Raw genomic sequence first — 16,728 nt, 5'->3', positions numbered from 1 at the left:
ATTCTTCCCACTTGCACTGTTGATGCATCACATACATCCTCAACATGTCCTCTAATATCCTTTTGGCCCTCTCTATCTGTACATCTGTCTGTGAGTGATAAGTTGTGTTGAAGGCCAACTTTGTGCCCAAACTTGCAAATAAGTCCTTCCAAAACTTGGAAGTGAACTTCGCATCCATGTCTGACACGTATTCTTCGTGACACCATGTAGTCTAACCACATCTCTGATGAATACATGTGCCACATCACTAGCTTAGAATGCAGACTTCATGGAAATGAAGTGTGCAACCTTTGTTAACATGTCCACAATGACCATGATCGAGTCATGCTGCTTCACTATCTTTAGTAATCCTATTATGAAATCCCTGGAAATGACCTCCCATTTCCATTCTAGAATTGAATCAACTATAGCAGTCCACTTGGATGTTTACACTCTGCCTTCACTCGCTGACAATCGAAACATCTAGCCACAAACTCTGCTACATCCCTCTTCAAGTTCGGCAAATAGTAATCTCTCTTCACCGTTGTAAGTGTCTTCTGATAACCTAGGTGACCTGAATATGGTTTCGCATGAAACTCCCTCAAGATCACCTTCTTAAGCTCATTGTTATCCAGTACATATATCTTGTCTCGAAACCTAACCAATCCATCTATTGTAAGACAATAGTCCATGTCCTGTGCACCTGCACCTGTACCTATACCACTACATGTACCTATACCATCACCTGTAACTTTACCAATACCTGTACCACCACTTGTGCATGTACCTGTACCTGTACCTATACCGTACCTATACTATCATCCTGCTGCAACCTGTGCATGATCTCCATCTATCTGACATCCTATTGTCCTGCTTGCAAGATCCTATCCTGCAAATTTTTCCCATAAGATCTCATAGTTGTTAAGTGATTCACATGTATCCTTCTACTGAGAGCATTTTCCACTTGGTTCTCCTTCCCTTTGATGTACCTGATCTCGAAGTCAAACTCGTTGATCATGGCCAACCATCTAGCCTGCCTGGCATTCAAATTCAGCTAGTCAAACAAATACCTCAACCTAATGTGATCACTCATAAGTACAAATTGTCTGCCAAGAAGATAGTGCCTCCACATCTTCAGTGCATGTATAATCGTTGCTAGCTAAATATCATGTATCAGGTAGTTATTCTCGTGCTTGTTTAGTTTCTGGGACTCATAACATACCACCTGTCCATCCTACATAAGGACTCCACTGAGTCCTCTCTTGCAAGCATGTGTACATACTACAAACTCTTTGTCCGAATCTGCAATATGTAGTACTAGTGCATGTGTCACTAACTACTTAAGTTGCTCAAAGCTAACATCACACTCCTCAGTCCATTTGAAATTCTTACCTTTTCTCTGCAATGATGTGATAGGACAGGCAATCTTTGAGAAGTTCCTTAAGAACCTCCTATAGTAGTCTACCATACCCATGAAATATCTCACTCATCCACACTCTTACGAGCTACCCACTCCATGATGGCCCTTATCTTCTTAACAACCTCAACACCATTTCTAAGTGCTCAGCATGCTCTTCCTCATTTTTAGAATATACCAATATATCACCAATGAACACAATAACAAACTTATCCAAATATGGTCGCAACACATTATTCATCAAACACATGAATGTATCTACTGTATTCATTAAGCCAAATGGAACAACAAAAAACCCGTAATTCCCATACTTGGTCCTGAACGCAGTCTTGCATATATCCTCCTCTTTGATGTGTACTTGATGGTATCTGGATCTCAAGTCAATCTTCGAGAACATTGTTGCTCACTTCAGCTGATCGAACAAGTCATCAATCCTTGGAAAAGGGTACTTGTTGTTGATAGTCACTTTGTTCAACATCCTGTAATCAATCAATAATCTGAGGGTACCATATTTCTTCCTCACAAACAAGACTGGTGTGCCCCAAGGCGATACACTTGGCCTAATGTATCCCTTGTCCAACATCTCCTTTAGTTGTAATTTTAACTCAACCAATTCAGGGGTGCTCATCCTATAAGGTGCTTTCAATGATGGAGGTGCCCCTGGAGCTAAGGCAATATAAAAGTCTACCTCCCTATGACGTGGTAACTTTGTAATGTCCTCGGTAAATACATCCCTAAACTATTGTAAAACCGGGTACTTATTCAACACATTTGCATCCTCAACCTCCTTACTCTTATCATTAGAAATATGTACTGCAAATAGCTTGCACCATTTCCCATGGCTACGCTTTGCTTGCATAGTTGTAACCATCCTAACTGATGTGGCTTTCTTCTTACCTTGCAAAACTCTTGGTTCTCCATTGTCATCAACACACTCAATAGCTTTTTCATAGCAGTCAACCTTGGTTCTATGTAAATACAACCAATCCATGCCCAATAACATATTGTATGAACCCAACAGTAATATATTCAAATGTGTTACAGTAGGCATACCATTCAAATCAAATTTTCAAGCTCTTATCCAATGATGAACTCACTTCTTCGTACATGTAGGCAACTACACTAGCTAAGACATTGCATGAAAATCCTTATTCAAACCCCACTTATCTGCCAAGTCGGGACTAACATAACTATAATTAGATCCAGGGTCAATCAAAATAGAAACAACTTGATCACAAAGCTTACTGTCCATCTCAATGATAGATGTCTGATGCTTTTCCTGCATGTTGTCCATGGCTGCATAAATATGAGGAATACTCTGGCCTACATCTCCAATAGTTTGCGCCTCCTGTGCACTGTATATTTGAGTTCTACCACTCTGATGCTATGGACAATCTCTCCTAAGGTGATATTTACCACAAGTCCAACAACGCACGGGCTCCTTACTCTTCTCCCAAGACCGATGTCACTGTCCTCTATCTAATGCATTGAACTTCTTAGGTGGTGCAACATTCTCCTTGCTATCTATACTATGTGGCCTTGCTCGCTTTTTATCCCATTTTCCTTTGTTCTTTACATCACCTCTCTAATCTGACTTAGTCTCAGTTCTGCACTTTGATTTCTCATAGCAATGCTTTAGCTTTTGAATGGCCTCCTCCAATGATCTAGGCTCATCGAATTCAATCATGTCTTTGAATGCAACCGGTAACCCACTAATGAACCTTTGAATCTTAGCCTTATCCTCTATGAGGTAAGGCACATACCTCAGTAACTCCAAGAACCTACTAGTGTACTCATCATCTGTCATAGAACCCATCTTTAGTTCATAAAATTCTTTTTCTCTGTCATCAAAGTACCTTTCTGACAAGTATTTCTTCTTAAATATCCACTCAAACTCACTCCAAGACAAATATTCTTCATGAATACACCTAACATTCTTCACATCTTCCCACTAGATGTCCACTTTACCTTTGAGACTGAAGGTAGCTACTCTATCTTTCATGTTCTCTGAGTATTCATGCAACCTGAAGAACTTCCTCATGCCAAGAAACCATGCCTCTACATCTTGTGGTTTCTTCATTTCCCTGTCAAAAGTAGGTGGCTTTTCTTTCTTAAATTCATCCAGAAAATACCCCCTATCACTCCTCCTGTAAGGATGATACTGATGACGATCATAGTGCCTATCTAAATCAGAACTAGAATCATACTTGTATCTATCCCTTCTCCTCTCTGGAGTGTCCAACAATCTTCCACCTCAGATGGTATCAGATATTTCTGACCTATGTCTACTATGAGACATGCTTCCATATGCCCTATTAGTTTTGTCCTCCTTTTCATGACTGATCCAGAGCGGTCCTTGTCGCTGCAAATCTAACAAGCTTTGAAGTATGGCTTCATTTACCTCTTCTAACTTTTCCTATGAACGTATGATTCTATTATTATTTTCCTTACAACTCCTTATCTCTTCCTTTAAACTTCTCAGTGTCACTACCAAATCATAATAGTTGCCAACACCATACTTCTCTTCGAATTTGTAGGGAGAGTCACTGTAGTCAACCATCTTGCTAGCCATTTGATATTTCTTCCTTCAAAGCATAGTATGTCAGATAAACCATTCACAATAAATCACGTACCTTAGCATAACTTGGGGAGGATACCTTGTCTACAAGATTACCAAATCAGCGTGATATATGTATAACGTGATCATAACAACATATAGACATATGAAAGTAAATGTATCAACTCATAAACATTACTCTAACTAGGGTCCAGTCATCAATGCAAGGCCATATCAACAATGCATGTAATGACCTCATGCATGACAACAACCATTATTCCATTGTACACATTTCCACATGCAACCAACAATATGCATAAGCAATGCCAAACCAACTACAAATATGTATAATCACATGTAGTCAAACATACTTGATCAGTTCTTGTAATCAACCTACAAAACTAATGCATGTAATCAAGATATTCAAAATGTAACCTAACATACAAGGATGTAAGTTAGGTACCATGAAATCGACATGTAAGCGACACATAATATATAGACAGTCGGTCACATACTCATTTCAAATACATTTCATGAAATCAATAACGAATTCTCTGTGATAACCATACTACAACCCTAATCTGACATCAATCAATTGAAACAAGTGTATAAGTGTAGGATACACACATGCAATTGGCATGCATGCACGACCAACACATAGTCCAACCAGTCCAAGGGGTGAACCATGCTCTGATATGTTGAAGAAAAGTGTAACTAGGTTCGGTATTTTTCAATATAGTTTTGATTTTTGTAACTGTCAAGAAAGAGAAATATTATTTTTATAAATTATATGAATTAGTTTCTTGCTCATTCCATAGATCTAGGAAAGTCAAAGAGTCAAAATTATGTTGAAGAGCTCTTCTTGAGAGTTTATGTAATGTACATGGGTCAACCTAGTATTAAGTAGCCCTCCAAGACAAGCACCATCCTTCAAAGAAGAAGACTACAAGCTAAACAATGATGAGAACATCATGTCGGCCTCAAAATATTTATATTAATGTAATGTCAGCTCATATAAAAGACACAACAATTCACCTGGACACATCGGCTAATTATGGAGGACAAACTACTGTAAATACCCAGATAGGGTATCCGCAAAACTACACAATAGAATTTTGGACATCTCTAAAATTTCGTATGAGGTGCAAGAACTCAGATCACCTATAATTTCGGATGGCACAGGAAGCTCAAAATTTTGGATGGTACAGGAAGCTTATATTTTTGGATGGGTACAGATCTAATATCTTCGAATATACAACTTTAAAATTTCGGATGCCTCTGCACCTTCGTAGGTAATCACAGTAAGTTACAGTCTCGACATAGGTGTGATAATAAAGACCTTGATGCAGGGAGAAAACACAGTCACAGTCTCAGTTGTGATGATATTGATCTCGGTGATCCAACAGTGACACATTCAGTTTTGATATACATTCAAAATGCAGTTATGATCTCAGCATAGATATTGATGGAGACATTAGTTACAAGGGTATGATCTCGGTGAAGGTGCAGCTATGGTGGAACAATCATGATCTCAAGTGGATCTAGGTGCAACTCTCATTCATATATATACATATCTCAATATGGAGATCTCGTTGAAGACCTCAGTGAAGGTGCAGTAATGGTGTTGAAGCAGTAATGAAGATCTCGATGGTGCAGTAGTGATGGCCTCTATGGTGCAGCAAAGATGATGATCTCAGAAGTGACAAAGAAGAGGATTGGTGTCTTGGTCTTGGAGTGACTTAATAGGTCAAGGGTCATGGTATTGGTATTCATCAATTGAAATCTCTATAAGAGGAATTTCGTGTAGTTTTTCCTCTCAAATAGTGAGAGGTTTTGACCCTGGCAGAAAGCCAACATCGTGTGTTCTTGTCTCTTTTGTTTTTGGTAACTATTTGATGAACTATGTAGACACACTCTAATAATATGGAAATCTTGTATAAATAAGAAAAGTTAAAAGAACCTCACAAATACTTATCATGAGAAGAAGAATCTTACAAACTCCATTTTCCATATACTCTTCAACATGGTATCAGAGCTAAGGTACTAAAGTCAAAGGAAGGGCAACTAAAAGAGACATTCAAGGATTAGTCTACAATAGTAGTATACAATGTCACAATTTGAATTACAGTCTCTCTCAACTTGATGACCTATACTCGGATTCTTCCCACATTCTCATCCTCAAAAAACTCGGACAAAAGATGCAAATGATCACAAGAAGGAGACTTGATTAGGAGAGCTCATACAGCAATTCAGTTTGGATATGCACAACTAGATTACATTAATTTTACAAGTCCCATTCTACCCACAGTCTCGGTGCCACTATATGAAGATGTCAACCTTGGATTGAATCTTTTCTATAAAAGGAACAGTCTTGACATCTTATATTCTCAGAACTTGATGATATATATTCAAGGATAGATATATAGAAGCTTGTATAAACAATACTCAATATAAAAATGAAGAAGTCCTATGATACAGAAATTCTAACTAATGGGTCTCTATACATCATGGCAAGTGACCTCAACACGCTATGATTCTACACAAAGTTGCATACTACAAGGTTCCATGGTCTACTTATGTGATAGAAATGTAGTTCCATCCCAAGTACATCAACAGTTTGTCATATGTATTAGTCGAAGTAACTCGACGGCAAAGAAGGAAATTGTCCTATCAGTACAACAAGGATCTCATCCAAAGGAAGCATTATGCATTTGTTTCAAACACTTTCAACATGATCAAGGTGAATATTTCATCTTCACATGACAAGTAAGTATCTCTTCATTCTATAATTAAGTTTGGTTAAATTATTTCATTATTGCAAGGACATCTATAGGTTGGATGGGTCATCGAGATTCCTTGCATGAAGAATGAGGATAGTCATAGTCCTCAAACAATTTGAAGTCATTAAACATATCAATAGGTGTCCTCGGAATTATGGAAAGGGATGCTTATGAAATATTCCCTCACATAGAAATATTAGAGACATCAAGTGATGTAGACAATAGGCTCATTCTCTAAAGATGCAATGAAGAATGTCACATGAAATCTAATCTACATGAAAGTAAAACGTATCAAGGGATGTAGGATATCTTCATAAGATCTCATCTACAAGATCAAGGAAGGAAGATAATCATCATCGTTCTAATTGATAGGAAAGGTAACAAATGTCCACGAACAAGAAGGTTACCTCATTCAACAACTTGTGGTCTATATGTTAGATAGAGAAAGATAAGTTCATGACAAAAATAGTGAAGGTTAAAAGAACTCAACCATGTGTAGAAAGCAAAGGGAATTTTGGTCCTCAATCAAGGTAGAATAGGTATAGCTAAAATGATGGAATCTCATATCACCAAATAGATGAAGGAAGCTGAAGAAAAAGGGCCAAGGAAAGAGGGAGTAACAAATCTCTATGATTGGGATAGTATCCCACACAAGAGGGTCCTATCATAAGCTTCTGTTATAAGATATGACAATGATGATAAGATGCATCATAGCATCATGGAAGCATCAGAAACAAGAGCTCATGACATCACCATGGAAATCATGAAGGACAAAATCTATGATAGACAAAGCATGAAGGATATAGCTCTTGGAAATCTCAATGGACATTAAAGAAAAGGAAGGAGCCATATGGGATAAGGCTCATCATACATCAAGTCAAAAAGAAAACATATTCCAGTTGGGGATATACAAGATCCTCAAAATTCTCTGATGGAATCCTCATCGAAGGGTTCACTAATATAGAGGGGAAGCAAGTGTTTAAACAAGATTTCCAACTTATGGAATCCATGAGATAATGATGTGATGACATGAACCAGATCAAGGGATTGAAGATCTCTTCAATCAAGGAAGTCGTTGGAAGAAGCTAAGATCACCTGAAGGTAAAATAAGGTATGTATGCTTGTGTTTAATATTATAATGACATGTCATATCGTTGCAGGTAACATGGATCATTAATTCTATCTTGAGAAGCATGATCAAGAGAAAAAGGATCTCCTCCTCTGAAAGGATGCAGGAAGGCATAAGTCACGCCAGATGTAATGAACATAATATGTCCTCATATGAAGTATGAGGTAATTGAAAACAATGAATAAACTCTGATTGAAAGTTTTTGGGAAAGGAATCTATGAGGAAGGAAGAGATCATGAAATATGCAATCATGATGAAGGCAATCAACATCCAAAAGACCCAGAAGATTTGAATAAGAAATATCCTGGAAAGATATGAAGACTCTGATGAAAGTATGAAAAGGATGAAGAGCCTTGACAATGGATATCTTTGGGAGATATGTCAATATGTGTGAAGGACGCTGATACCTACAGAAATATGTCATGATGAAGAGCCATCTCGTAAGGTATGATTTAATTTAATATGATGTTTTTATTTCTCGAATAATATCTGGATGAGTTCATGCGGGGCTACTAGAACAAGACTTGTAAGTACAATTAAAACCAACATTCATGCGGTGGATGGAAACTCCTTAAATAAGCATGGAGAGAAAAGAAGTAGCCATATGAAAAAGGTTCTAGATATGTACCAAGAAGGCCACTTTCCATGAAGAAAGGAATGACATGACAGAATAAGAAGGAAAGTGATCGATGGTTGTTGCCCTACAAGGAAGAAGATCAACTAAATTTCATGACATCAGGGAGAGAATTTGATTAAGCAGCTAGAGTACCCACAAAGAAGAAGTTGTTGATGAATGGACAAGTCCCTAGCTAAGAGGGAGTTATAACAAGTTCCCAATTACAAAGGAAATTGGACAAGTACCTTGTCAGAGGATACTTGGGCATGTCTTCCTCAATTGAGAGGAAGAGATAGACACAACATTCTTGTCTTCACTTGGGAAGAAAGAATGGGAGGATCAGGTAATCATCTGGCATCTGATACTCTTTGAGGATGTGTAGGGCATCCAAGACAAGAGTAGGAAAGAGGACCAATATTATTTGAGGGTTGGGAACCCAAGACAAGAATAGTCCTAGAAGGTCATACTTAGTGAACACCCGGGTGGGTATGTACCTTGATGTTGTGTGTGGAGCATGATTGTTCAGAGGTCTTTGTTTCAGCCGGATGTATACCCCAGAAAGTTTGTACACCCCTCCATGCGGGGGGGTGTGGGGGGGACTTGTCCCCCCTGCGGGGGTCCGGGGGGGCCGATCCCCCCCGGCTGGGGGATCCGGGTGCCAGCGGTCCCCCGGCGAGGGCTCGGGGGCAGCGCCCCCGAAGCTAAAAACAAATGTAAAATTGCCTTGTAAAACTATAGTAATTTCTAGTCAATCTGGGCCGTTCATTAGGCAGATGATCTGACGGTAGAACTTATGTTTAGTTTAGGGTTTTTTTCCCTAGAAGGCAACCCCTCTCTTGGTATGAGGGTATTGTATTTGAGGCTGTGAAATAGATGTGTATTCTGTGAGCGAGAAACAGAGAGGTGAGACTGTGAGAGAAAACAGAGGATATTACAGCGGATTTGTTGTAGGTTGTGTCTCTTCATTTTGCTGGATAATAGAAAGGAAGGACTGACTGTTCGCGGTGGACGTAACCCAAACTGGGTGAACCACGTATATCTGTGTCTCTCTTGTTTTGTGCGTATTCTGTGTTTATATTTCTGCAATATTTTATGTGTTCCATTGCTCCGTAATATATAATTTTCTAACACTTGAGAGACAATGACTAGGGTGTCTATAAGTCATTGGTCTCACCAACATTAGGCTTTGATCTATTGAGAGATAAAGCTGTCAGTCAAGGCCTTGCTATGGAAACAATGTCGGTTACTATGATGCTATACAGATTGGATTACTAATATAATTCTTCTTATGAAAAATTCTTCAGATTGAGAATAACAAAGTACCATTGTAAATACGTCCCTAATTAAGAGGGAGCGTTGAATAAAATTGTAACTAGGTTCGGTATTTGTCAATATAATTTTGATCTTTATACTAGTCAAGGAATAGAAATATTAATTGTATAAATTATATGAATGAGTTTCTTGCTCATTCCATAGATCTAGGAAAGTCAAAGAGTCAAAATTATGTTGAAGAGATCTTCCTGAGAATTTATGTAATGTACATGGGTCAACCTAGTATCAAGTAGCCCTCCAAGACAAGCACCATCCTTCAAAGAAGAAGACTGCAAGAAAAACAATGAAGAGAACATCATGTTGGCCTTAAAATATGGATATTAATGTAATGTCGGCTCATATAAAAAACAACAATTCACCTAGACACCTTGACTAATTATGGAGGACGAACTACTATAAATACCCATATAGGGTATCCATAAAACTACACAACAGAATTTCGGACATATCTGAAATTTCAAATGAGGTGCAGGAACTCGAATCACCTATAATTTTGGATGGTACAGGAAGCTCAAAATTCCAGATGGTAGAGGAAGCTTAGATTTTTGGATGGGTACAGGTCTAAGATCTTCAAATATACACCTCTAAAATTTCGGATACCTTTGCACCTTTGTAGGTAATCACAGTAAGTTACAGTCTCGACATAGGTGTGATAATAAAGACCTTGATGTAGGGATAAAATGCAGTCACAGTCTCAGCTATGATGATATTGATCTCGGTAATCCAACAGTGACACATTCAATTTTGATATACATTCAAGATGCAGTTATGATCTCAGCATAGATATTGATGGAGAGAATAGTTACAAGGGTATGATCTCAGTGAAAGTGTAGCTATGGTGGAACAGTCATGATCTCAAGTGTATCTAGGTGAAGCTCTCATTCATATATATACATATCTCAATATGGATATCTCGTTGAAGGCCTCAGTGAAGGTGCAGTAATGGTAATGAAGATCTCGATGGTGCAGTAATGATGGCCTCTATGGTGTAGCAAAGATGATGATCTCAGCATTGACAAAGAAGAGGATTGGTGTCTTGGTCTTGGAGTGACTTAATAGGTCAAGGGTCATGGTCTTGGTATTCGTCAATTGGAATCTCTATAAGAAGAATTTCGTGCAGGTTTTCCTCTCAAAGAATGAGAGGTTTTGGCCCTGGCCAAAAGCCAACATCGTGTGTTCTTGTCTCTTTTGTTTTTGGTAACTATTTGATGAACCAAGTAGAAAAACTATAATAATATGGAAAGATTGTATTAATAAGAAAAGTTAAAATAACCTCACAAATAGTTATCATGAGAATAAGAATCTTACAAACTCCATTTTCCCTAGATTATTCAACATGATACCACTATGTAACACCCTCCTCCTACATATACCAGAGCAACCAGCCAGCCTAGGTAAACATGTGATGAGAGGCCACTATGATATGATTTGACCTCCTAAGTCACCTTAAGGAAGTGGAACCGGCGGAAACACACCATACAGACATCCAACATCATCAACACAACCCTCAAAGGACAAGTCAGCCACTCGAACAGCCTATCCCTCGATCCCATTATTTTTTTAAGTCTCTTGGGCCATAGTCACTCTCATGTTGTGGGCAAGGAGGGACCAGAAACCTAAATTCACTCTCACAGCCCTACCAACCAGCGACTATGGATGAAAATTGTCAATGTTATGCCAAAGACTCTGAGATTTGAGCCACTTTTTCAGGCCTAGAGCCCAGGTCACTGCCCAGAACTGAACCATATCTTCAGATCAGTAAATTAACATGGAAATTACAGCATTAAATTAATTACTTGTTCAAGACCTTGACTGGATCCATACTATCCAAGATAGGCATTTCGTCAAACGTATCATCAACATGTAATCTATAGGTGCAAATAACATACTTAAGTGTAGGGATCTCATACTTATCTGAGAATCGCTATGAACCATTTTTCCCTTATGCGATTTTCTGCATTATCATCTATTATTTCATAGGAACGTTTTCCATTCACATACAAGTAAAAACATGTTGAGATACATACATAGTTGTTGTCATAAAATGTGCATATAACCAACATAATAGGAACAGAAATACAATAAACATATTAGTCATCAAATCTATAAATACACCATTACCTTTACACATGAAAATCAAGGCAATGAATTCTCATTAATGAATGCAATGAACCAACAAGAGATGGGACTACCACATTCCACTTGACTGTGGAATGGATGAGAAAACTCTCTCTTTAGCCATTCACCCTTGTGCCATATTCCAAGCATGAATGTGGGATCTCATAGAACACATCAATCAAAACTCGTCTAGGGATTCTAGAGGCCATCCACCTCAACCCATCAAAAAATGATTCCACCTCACAGTCAGACATCACAAAAACCATCACTAGATTAGTCTCCATCCTAGCCATCCAGGGCTCCAAAGCGTTTGCTCCAACTAAAGCTCTAGGACTAGTAACTCAACCCACAGCTATCGTCGGGGTCCAGAGTGTTTTTCCAACCAAGGCTCCAGGAGAGGTAACTCAACCCACCAAGTGCTCCAGAGTGTTCGTCCAACCAAGGCTCCAAGAATAGTAACTCAACCCAAGTTGTTATAGGGCTCTAGATCGTTTATCCAACCAAGGCTCCAGGAACCAATAACTCAATCCAAGCTAAGGAAACATGAGAACCAACCAAAACAAAACAATGAAAATAGCCCACAATCACCATAGTTATCTAGGAAATGGAAAGGCTATGCAATCCAACATCAATCTAGGAAATCCCCCATGCCAATGATAGATCATGACCAAGAATCCACATGCATATTCCATGCATTTCCAGACTAGTGAAGGAATCATACATGAAACTTGGTACATGCAAGCAATCTGATGTAGTTTTTGATGTGAATGCCTTCTTGTGCTTTCCTGCTCTTCCTTTGCCTTCTTGATCCAAAAATCTAAGTATGCCACACCCTTTGTTGGCTTGAGGGGGCCTTATTGGGTTTGGAATCCCCCCACAGCATGTTTTGGGGGTCAAAGCCCAAGTTTTGACCCAATATTGTTGTAAAGTCTCTGCAAATTGCGGACATACCACCCCCACCTACACCACCACTAGTTTCACCATCTTCACCTCCATCTTTACCCACACCACCACCACAGTTAAATATGGCGAGTGCAATAAAGTTTCCGGTATTCAAAGGAGTAGGGAATGAAGATCTGGACCAATTTTGGTTTGTAGTAAAGGTTGTATGGGAAGCGCAAGTAGTCACAGATGACAATATCAAGAAGGAAACACTGGTTAGCGCCTTGCAGGATCGCGCAGTGATGTGGTACATTAAGCACTCCAATGACAATCCGAACGCAGGGATTGCGGATATCCAAGCTATGTTAAACATGGAATTTAGCAGACCAAAATCAGAGACACAGTCGATTATCGGATTTAAGGAAATTGCGATGCTTCCAGGTGAGACCCCCTGGGAGCTGGATTAGATACTGAAGTGTATGATTCGTGAAACCAACATGACCTTGATGGATGGGAAACACCACGCATGATTTGTACCATCGCTAATGCCACATCTAAGGAACGTGATGTCACAACAAATGCTGTCAACTCAATCCGAAGCTTTGGAGATCACAATGAGACTACTCGAGACCCTGATACAAGATCCTAATTTAGGAGTCCAACAGATCCACGCACAGTTGAAAAACTTGTGTCTCGAGATGCAGAGCTTGAAACAAGACAGGACAGCTCGCCCAGAAGTGCGCAAGGAGGTATGGTGAATAAAATACAAGGGCCAGGGGCATGACAAGGACCATTGTCCAGTCTTCGTGAACTACCTAGCGGGAGGAGGGCCAATACCATTGAGACCAGAGGCATAAGCCGGGCCAAGCACGACATCTATGTTATGGTGCGCGATTTTTCAGATAGGAGGGAAGCATGCTACAAATAACTGTCATCTATTACAAAAGTATACACAGACGTCTAAGCAGTTATTTTGCAATTTCTGCGGGTCAGTAGGCCATGATGAGCGTACCTGTAGAAGTTATGAACTGATGATGGATCAGACTCCTACTACAGAGTTCAGACTGAAACGCGAGCCCTCGATCAAAATTTAGGGATGGCACGCACTGGATTTCAGCGGTGCAGACGAGGTCGAGGTGGAATGGGACCAGAAAGGGGTCGCGGACAGCTAATCTGTTACAATTGCGGAGGGCCAGAGCATTATGCCCACGATTGTATGAATCCAATGAGAGCATCATGTTTATATTGTACCCAGTTTGATCATGAGATTGAGGACTTCCCCATACTGATAGTGAGGTCACGCAATAAAGGAATACTCCAACCTCCCCTGACTCAGAACCTGCAAATGATGAGGTTTGAGCTACACGAGGAGGACCCGAATGTAAACATCGTGCTCCGAAGCGGTATCATGATAGGAGATGACAAAGGTAAGCAGCCAGAAGAGAGTGCTTAGGTTCGCAAGGATCCAACAAAGGAACCATAGTTCGATTTGGAGTGTGCGAAGGAGACATTCATGGAAGCTAAGAAGAGCTTCACGGAGGCCTCCACTTCAGGTAGTAAAGACAAACTAGAACCAGAGATGGACCCATCAATGCTTACTACCTTTCTGGATACATGCATGAAGTTGTTGCATCACAGTAAGGCTGTGAAGGGACTGCAAGAACTCATCACTAGATGTGCTGGATCAGGGGAACCGCACGTAGTACGGAATCTCGGGAAGCACACAGCTCGAGCAGGAAGGGAGATGAGATTGACTACGCAAATCAGGGAATATGAAATGGATCAAGTGATTCTGTATTTAGGATCAGACATGAACGTACTACCAAAGCAGACAGGTGAGCGCATGGGCAGGCCGCGTTACAATGGTCTCCTATTCAATTGCGAATGGTGAACCAGCAAAAGATCCTACTGATGGGAAGATTGCAGGGAATAACGGTAGATATCGAAGGTGCGAGCACACTTTTAGACTTCGAAGTGATAGAGATTTTTGATGACAGCAATCCCTATCCTGCGCTATTGGGGATAGATTGGGCCACTGACATGAATGGAGTAATAAATATAAAGAAGGCAAGATCATTTTTGAGAAAAAGTCACTACGCGTAGTGGTACCTTTAGACCCTGCAGAAGGATCGTGCTACACAGAGCTAGTGCACGACGATGAGAGCGATAACGATCTAAACTGTATCTACAAGATAATCACATGGGAGTAGGACTGGGTAAATCCAATAGTGGATGGCAGGATTTCATGGGAGTGCAAAAGCTCCTACACATCAGATTCGAATGAAGAAATAAAACGATGGAAATACCGATTACACGAGGTAACCATGCTCAATTGAAACATAATGGTAAGATCACTACGCTGCGTGACAATAGAGGTAAGAGACCTACGTATGTATGACAGGTTGAGAAAGATAGACGATTTCCTGAAAAAGTTTGAAAGAGAAGTACCAGAATAGCAGTGTTTTTACGCTCTGAAATGGGCACTGCGCGCTGTGCCCACAAGATGGTGGGGTATGCATCAAAGAAGTTTTGAGAACTAGCACGACTGTAGAAGAATGATGCTCATACGATTTGGGAAACCTCAGATATTGCTAACAGAAAAGTATGACGGACAGGACGATCCACGTGCACACCTCGCGAAATGGACCAAGGTCTATGGGGAAGAGCCACAAACTAAATGGGTGCATTTGTTCTGTCATACCCTGGATGTCATACCCATGAATTGGGATACTGAGATAGAGCTCCGCTATGGCACAAGTGAATGGGATATTTTGCATGAAGGATTCCTATTAACCTTCACGTTTGAAGATCATTGGTGGGATACTATTGATGATGTGCTACAAGTAAAAGCAGCTATCTTCAAAATACCCCAGGAGCCAATGGAAGTGCTTCAGCCGGAATGGGTGACCCAGCTGAGCTGCATGCTGGAGTGTTACAATGTAAATATTGAGGAGGAGGATGAGGATCCACGGAAAATTAACATTCCAAAAACTAAAGGTTGTCACAAGGTTCAAGGACCATTGATTGAAGACCCTGACATCACCGCACTGCTAAAAACAAAGTAGGTAAACATTGGGACGGAGGCTGAACCAAAGTATGAAATGCTCGGTGACTATTGGGATGATGCCATAGTGGACAAGGTCGCTGAGTTACTCCACAAGTACCAAGACTTATTCCTGACCAAGATTACGAACTTAAAAGGGATCGTTGGCGACTTAGGGATGATGAAGATCACCCTGAAACCCGACACGAAGCCAGTTAAGCAGAGGCCTTACCGCTTGAATCCAAAGTATAAGGAAAAGGTCCACGTAGAACTAGACAAAATGCTCGTAGCCAAAATTATTGAGCCAGTGGAAGAATCCAACTGGGTGAGTCCTATGGTAGTATGGGAGAAAAAGAAAAAGGGCGAAATAAGAATATGTGTGGACCTCAGGAAGTTGAATCACGCCTATGTACATGACCCATTCCCAACACCATTCACAAATGAAGTATTGGAAAATGTTGCCGGACAAGAAGCATACTCATTCACGGATGGGTTCTCGAGGTACCACCAGATCAAGATCGCACCGGAAGACAGGAGAAAAATTACCTTCGCAACAGAATGGGGTTGCTTTCAATACACCATTATGCCGTTTGGATTGAAGAACATGCCAGCCATATTTTCGCACATCATTGTTGCCGCATTCAAAGAATACATCCACAAGTTCCTGGAGGTCTATCTAGATGATTGGACTGTCTTCGGATTAGTTAAGCACCCCGTAGTAAGCTTACGCTTGATGCTGGATACTTGCTGACGACACCAAATTGCGCTGAACCTTAAGAAGTGCACATTCCTGGTTCGCTTTGGGAACCTATTGGGACATGTGGTCTACAAATAGGGACTGATGGTGGACCTTGTAAATATTGTTGTAATTCTAA

Source organism: Pinus tabuliformis, chromosome 5_1 (genome assembly GCF_031772625.1).
Source record: "Pinus tabuliformis cultivar Carrire ecotype Pingquan chromosome 5_1, CPIR1, whole genome shotgun sequence".
NCBI lineage: Eukaryota > Viridiplantae > Streptophyta > Pinopsida > Pinales > Pinaceae > Pinus > Pinus tabuliformis.
Note: the sequence above shows the minus strand (reverse complement) of the source record.